This window comes from Protopterus annectens, chromosome 2.part0, assembly GCF_019279795.1.
Source record: "Protopterus annectens isolate FY-2018-M chromosome 2.part0, PAN1.0, whole genome shotgun sequence".
Taxonomy (NCBI): domain Eukaryota; kingdom Metazoa; phylum Chordata; order Ceratodontiformes; family Protopteridae; genus Protopterus; species Protopterus annectens.
Genome location: NC_056728.1, coordinates 264,258,035 through 264,264,779, shown reverse-complemented (window position 1 = coordinate 264,264,779; position 6,745 = coordinate 264,258,035).

The following is a 6,745-nucleotide window of genomic DNA, read 5'->3' as shown; positions in this document are numbered from 1 at the left end:
GAGAAAGCTGAAGTTAATGACAGAAAAAAAAGTGTTGTTAAAAGTAGAAGGAACTTTTAGCATGCATATGAAAAGCAGCATCATAAAGTTCCTAAACAAGGAAAGAAATTATCAAGAAACACGAAGCACACGTTTGAAAAATCTAGAAATGTGCTATATTACAAATAAAGAAATGCTATTCACAAAGAAAATGGTGAACAAGGAGAAATCCACAAGCATGTGGCAGAATTCACAGATGTATATCAATGAGAAGAAGCATAGTATGGAAAACAGAGCTAACGAAGTGATCAAGTGTCAGCTTCGATAGTCCACTCATCATGCAACCATATTGAGGAAAATCATTTGGCATGCATTTGTGGGGGTCTACTTTATACCCTCGAAACATGAAAAACCCGAATCCGAATCGCAAAACACATAAAGAGCGAACTGCGGATACATCAAATGTACTAAAGCGTGAAAATGTAAACCTCAAACCGTCATAGCTGGCCAACCCATCACCCGCAACACACTACCTACCCAAACACAATAAAAAAAACACATACATACATTAACCAAATCCCTACTTCTAACCCTAAATTAAAGCACCAAAATCCTACTACTAACCCTACACTAACCCCACATACACAACTGTCTATGTACTATCCTTAACCCCTCTCTAACCCTAAGGTCCATAACTACCGCACACTTCCCCTACAGAGCTATACCCAAACAAACTAAATATTCCACACACACAAACACTTAACAAACCCTACACTAAACCTTGCATGCATTACCTACACAAAACCTTACATACACTACCTACCTATGCACTTACTTTAACCCCTCCCTAACCCTAAGGTCCATAACTATCGCACACTTACTTTACAGAGCTATACCGCAGATGGGCCAACTATGCGATTTTGATATTTCCCCTTTCGCGGTTTCGTTCATTGGATGTATTCGCGGTTCGCTCTTTCCATGTTGCGCGATTCGGATACGGGTTTTAATGCTTTTGAGAGCTTAAAGTAGACCCCATTTTTGGAAGGGTAGAGTAAAAAGAGTGACATTAAAAACACAGGCAAATGACATAGGCAAAACATATTTCAGAGCACATGCAAGCAAATGCAGGAGATCCCAGCATCAAAGCACAGCAAAGACATTCCTAGATGTTGTCGTGAGTACCCCTGCAAAACAATGACACTTAGCCATGAGGTACATGTCTTCAGTTTACTGCAAGAGATGCATGCATGAATTCAGCTTCTGGATGGCTCTAAAAAGGTAAGAGGCCTGGATGAATTTGCCTGGTCAGTAAAATGCAGTGAATAAATAATATACAAATAGAAAAGAGAAGGATAAAGACAAGTCCACTGCACTCAGCAGAATACCACCAGTCCACAGTATATGATGATGTAAAATGAAACTACACATATATAGGCTGATAGAAAGGGAGATGCAAACTGAAGTATAGGAATGGTACTGAAATTACTTGAACTAAAGCACATTTTCAATGCACTGAATATCTTCATATATCCCCTTTGGTAAAAACTCTGTACCCATGAACTACTACATAGACAGCAATCTACTTAACACCGAATGTGTGATAAGAGACCTTGGGACCCAGGTGGACAGTAGTCTGTCCTTTGATAGTTATATTGCCACAGTAGTCAGGAAGTCCTTCTATGTGGCACACCTCATCATAAAAGGGTTCTCATCCAGGAAAAAAGAGGACATTGTTCCCCTCTACTCGACACTCATTAGACCCATTATAGAGTACAATGCCCCTTTTGGAATGTACCTCACAAGACATCTGCAGCAGCTGGAAAGGCCACAGAAGTGCCTCACAAAGAGGATTACTGGCCTCAAACAGATGCCCTTCACTGACCATCTCAAAAAACACCAGCTTTACTCCATAGCATATCGCCTACTCTGAGGTGACCTATGCCTAACATATAGAGCTATGTCAAACCCAGAGCTGTTGGACATTCTACACCTAAAGAAATCCCAATCCCTCCAAGCTACATGCTCTAGAGACATAAACTTTGTCACCACAATAAACAGGACATGCTGGAGGGATTGATTCCTGTCTCAGAAACTTCCCATACTCTGGAAAAGGGTACCCATCTATGTCAAGCAAAGTTCTTCATTAGCACTCTTCAAGAAAAATCTTGATGAGTGGATGGGAAATAGGAAATACTCGCCGGAGATCACTTCTGTGTCTCTGCTCGACAGTAGCACAGGAAATTAACTTTCTTGGGTGGCGTAAGCCAGGGAACCTAGGTGGCTAGGCTTACATAGGCCCTCGGGCCGATAGCCTAGTACCTACCTATGAACCTATATATCCTGAGAATGGGATATGCTCCACAAATCTACATAAATAAAAACACTGTATCTTAGCAAAGTGACCATGGCTAATCTATCTCCAGAGAATCACTAGGAGTGCATTTCTTTTTATGGCTCTTTTGCCATTTATATATTTAGCTCGGGGCCATACATTTTAGTAGATGTGTTAGTTTTCAAAAGACTTCAAGCTGTTGTTGTGTCTTTCGGCTTATCCTGGTTAGGGGTCGCCACAGTGGAACTCCGGTCTGCTAATGTTTGGTAGTGGATTTTTACGTGCCGAGTTACCAGCCCTGACGCACAACCTTCAACGAAGGTACACCCATTCAGGCATGCCTCCACACAGAAGATGCTCTAGCTGAGAATTGAACGGAACAACGTCTTGCTGTGAGGTGGCAGCGCTACCGCAGCACCACTACAGGAAAATAAAATAAAACAACAAGAAACCATTACCGTGTCATCTGTCAAGTTGCATTCTGATAAGAAATGTTTGCTAGAAAAGGTAATAAATGAGAAGTAATACTTTTTGGCAATAAATGACAAATATTTGCTCACAGCTAGAACAAGCAAGGACTGGAAGTATATGGCTGACTTGACTGACTCATTTTTAACTGTTACCCATCAAGTGTACCAGATTAATCAAATCAGCCAACCAAGACTTGAATATGCTAAAAGCCCTGCTAAATGATGAGGGAAATGACAGCACACATTAAAAACAGACATGCAGCAAGATGTAAATTGAGGTACAGGAATGAAAAGATGAAGAAAGAAGGCATTTAAGCCTGCCAGTAATGCATTAATCATAATTTAAACAAATCTAAGCAACCTCTATTAAATGTTTCATGTGAAACACATAGGCTTAGAAGCATGACTTGGTCTTCTCTGAACTTATGTTAGGCTTAACGGATATAATACCTAAGACGGTTAACCTCATTTCATGAATACTCCTGTGCAGACTCCACAGATTGCTAGCACATCTACTCTAAATTATACTTACTGATATAAGAAGAAAACTCTTTTTTGATTCCTGAATCATACATTTTAGCAAAGTGCCCAGTCTGCAAAAACAAGGAGAGCTGGCATTCTGCTGCATGCACTAGTCTTGTCTCTCTGTGTTCCAGTTTTGATAGTGAATGTATTCCCAAACAACTTTCAATCAACTATCCCATAAATAACCAGAGCCACAAACATTCCCCAACATACCTGGCATGTCACTGATATGTCTTTTTCCATCATTACATGCCAGGGGGAAAATATGTGTCTCTACCACCCAGTCATACCTCTCAACCCAAGAATTCTGGACAGAGCCAAAAGTGATGAGGGGATAAAGGCTCAAATTCAGGGACAGGGTATGAATATTGCTCTTAGAAACCTAGAAACTGGATAAAATAATAGGTTTGGCATTGCCATGCACTTCCTGAAGGATATGAAGTCTAACATTCAAATGTCTACCATTTAATGACTTCAGTTCTTAATATTTTGCCAGAAAACCACACATTTTCTGAAGAACATACCAAAAAATGTGAGACAAAAATCTTAGTATTCTGTAAAACTATGGACAGATGAGAATCTTGACAATTATTGGTATATTTTTCATGACAGTTAATACTGTCAGAATTGAGATCCTCTAACAGATGTGTGAGAAACTTGAAGTTGAAACATTTTTAACTAGCTTGTCAGAAAACATCAGAAAACGAACTCTGCAACTTCCATAATAGCCAGAATGGCAATATCTGTTTACTCAATATCATCATCATCCTATGCAGCATGCTGGCAGTTGGTGCAGACCCTGGCAACTTACATGCTCATTGTCCAACCTCTGAAGTTCACATGGGACAGCACTGGCATGTATTTTAGCGAACCAACCCAGGCAATATGAAATACTCAGTGATTATCTTCAAGCCTCAGTTGTCTGCAGTGTCACACTCATACCTCTCAAATGTACAGCTTTTTGCAGAATATCCAGATTTTTGCCTCATATTTTTGGTCCACTTTTCATGAAATTGTGCTTTTCTGGCAAATTACTGGCAAATCATTAAAGACTGAAGTTAGAAAATAATGACAGACATTTCAGTTACAGACTTTGTATCCATCAGAAAACTCATGCTAATGCAAAGCCTGTTGTTCTATCAACTTTCTAGGTTTGTAAGAGCAATATTTAAAATGTTTCCCTATTTTTGGGCCTTTGTCCCATTTTTATTTATGGCTTTGCCCAAATTTCTTGCTCTAAGAGGTTGAGAGGTATGGGACTCACACTGGCTAGCCAGTTCTGTGTACTTTGTCAACTATGCCTCACAAAATTGTACAATGACAGACCCACCTCTACTGAATACCTTGTCCCTGTATCTTCTGCTAGACTGTCAACATTGCAGATAACCACAAGATATGCACTTGCAATGCTGCCTGCCTGGATTACTGAAGCCATGTAATGGTATTTTCACGAAAGTCCACGTATTATCTTAAATGGTCACAAGTACTTTCAACAAATGTCTACCTTATTTTGTCTAGAAAGGGGGTGAGACAGAGAAACAGACAGACTGTGCAAAAAAAGTAACATGTTCAGAAAAAAAAACTCTTTGGTTTGTTTTATATTTGTATTTAATTCTCAGCAGGGTAATCCCACAAGGCAGATGTGTATCATTTTCATTTTCGGTCAGTCCAGGAATACTGTCTGGTCCCACTGTGGTCAAAAGAAGGATGAAGCTGGATCAAATAAAATAAACATGTCCATTTAATTTTCAGTATTTTATATTTTATGACCTGCAGATACACCCACTGTTACCAAAAATGTGCAATGTTCCTTGTATCTTTCTCTTCTACTTTCTCTCTTCTTTCTTTCTCTTCCTTTCTCTCCCCTGCTGTACTCCCATATTTCTCCTACTGTTTTGGGTGTCTACCACTTCTTCCCATCTGATCTCCTTCTACAGCTCTGACACAATAGCACCTTGTTTTTCTTTTCTTCTTCTCTTTCCTTTTGATCATTTCTTTAGGCTATACCATACATCTAACTTTACAGTTTCTGGCGTCTGCATGTCTTTCTACCTTATTACTCTTACCTTTTCACAGTTGTTTAATATTCAAATGTATATATATATATATATGTGTGTGTGTGTGTGTGTGTGTGTGTGTGTGTGTGTGTGTGTGTGTGTGGCCAGTGTCTGTTCTTTTTTTTCCTCTAATTTGTATTAATTCATTGTGACTTCTGTTACTACTTCTATGTTATCAATATTATATGGAATTAAATTGTAACATGTTCTATGGAGCTTTTCTCCAAGACCACTGCTGAAAATAGGATTTATGCCCAATTGGACTCTCTCAGTAATTAAATGTCAAATAAATAACGTTTCAAAACTGTTATTATTAAAATTTTCAAAATTTTATGTCTTGAAGAAAATGACATACCTAGCTGTGATGCCATAGTCTTTGAAAATAAGACTTAAAACTTCTACTTTTTGTCACAAAAATGCATATGCATAAAGTGAACTATTGCTGGTAAAGAGGGCTAGATTCACAGAGAAGTGCACAGAGCTAGTGCCATATAGCAGACAACACAGTAGTGTTAAATGCATGTGAAAAATGTTATATAGATAAATACCACAAGTAGGATAATTACTATAATTCGGGGGGGTAGCAGAGGGGGAGAGGTAACTTCACAAGTGAAGCAGTGTGAGATAGCAGATACACAAAACCACAAAAACTCAATAAATAAAATAAAGAACAACAATATATAGTTCCGACTTTGGTAGCTCACCTATGTTATTAGGAACAAGACTTAGCGCTTCAGCTACAAGCCTTCTACGAATACAAAGACATACAACCCTCATCCATCTTATATACTTAAACAATTAACCCATTAAATAATTAATCAATTATATGACATATTTCCAGTTGCATTATTTGTTTAACCCATTAGCTTCCAAAATATTATATTTTAAAATAAAAAAGGTTTCTTTTTTCAACAATTTATCCTTCATTTTAACATTTTCCCTTAAAAAACAGCTCAACTTTCTCCAAAATACAACCAACCAATCCATCTGGTTTAGCATTTTGTAAGGATATAAAGTGCTGTCTGAAAGGGCTATCCACCTTCTGATTTGTTATATCCCTAATATGTTCCTGCATACACATTTTAAATGTTCTACCCATCTCTCCTATATAATAAAGATTGCAGCTACATTTTAGGGCATAAACTACCCCTTCTGTGAAGAAAAGCAAAGCTGCAGTCTCACACCACATTGCGCAGAAGTTGTGAAAACATGAAAGGGAAGCATAGCAGTTAGTATGAGTTGTTTCCTATATTGTCAGGCATCTGGTGCATACACCTCCGACCTAAAAACAGTATAAGAGGTGGTAAGGAGCAGTGAATGCATAACCTCCAAGCTGCACACTTTATTGGTGGTTCAGTTAAAAAGTTGGAAAGGACAGCAAA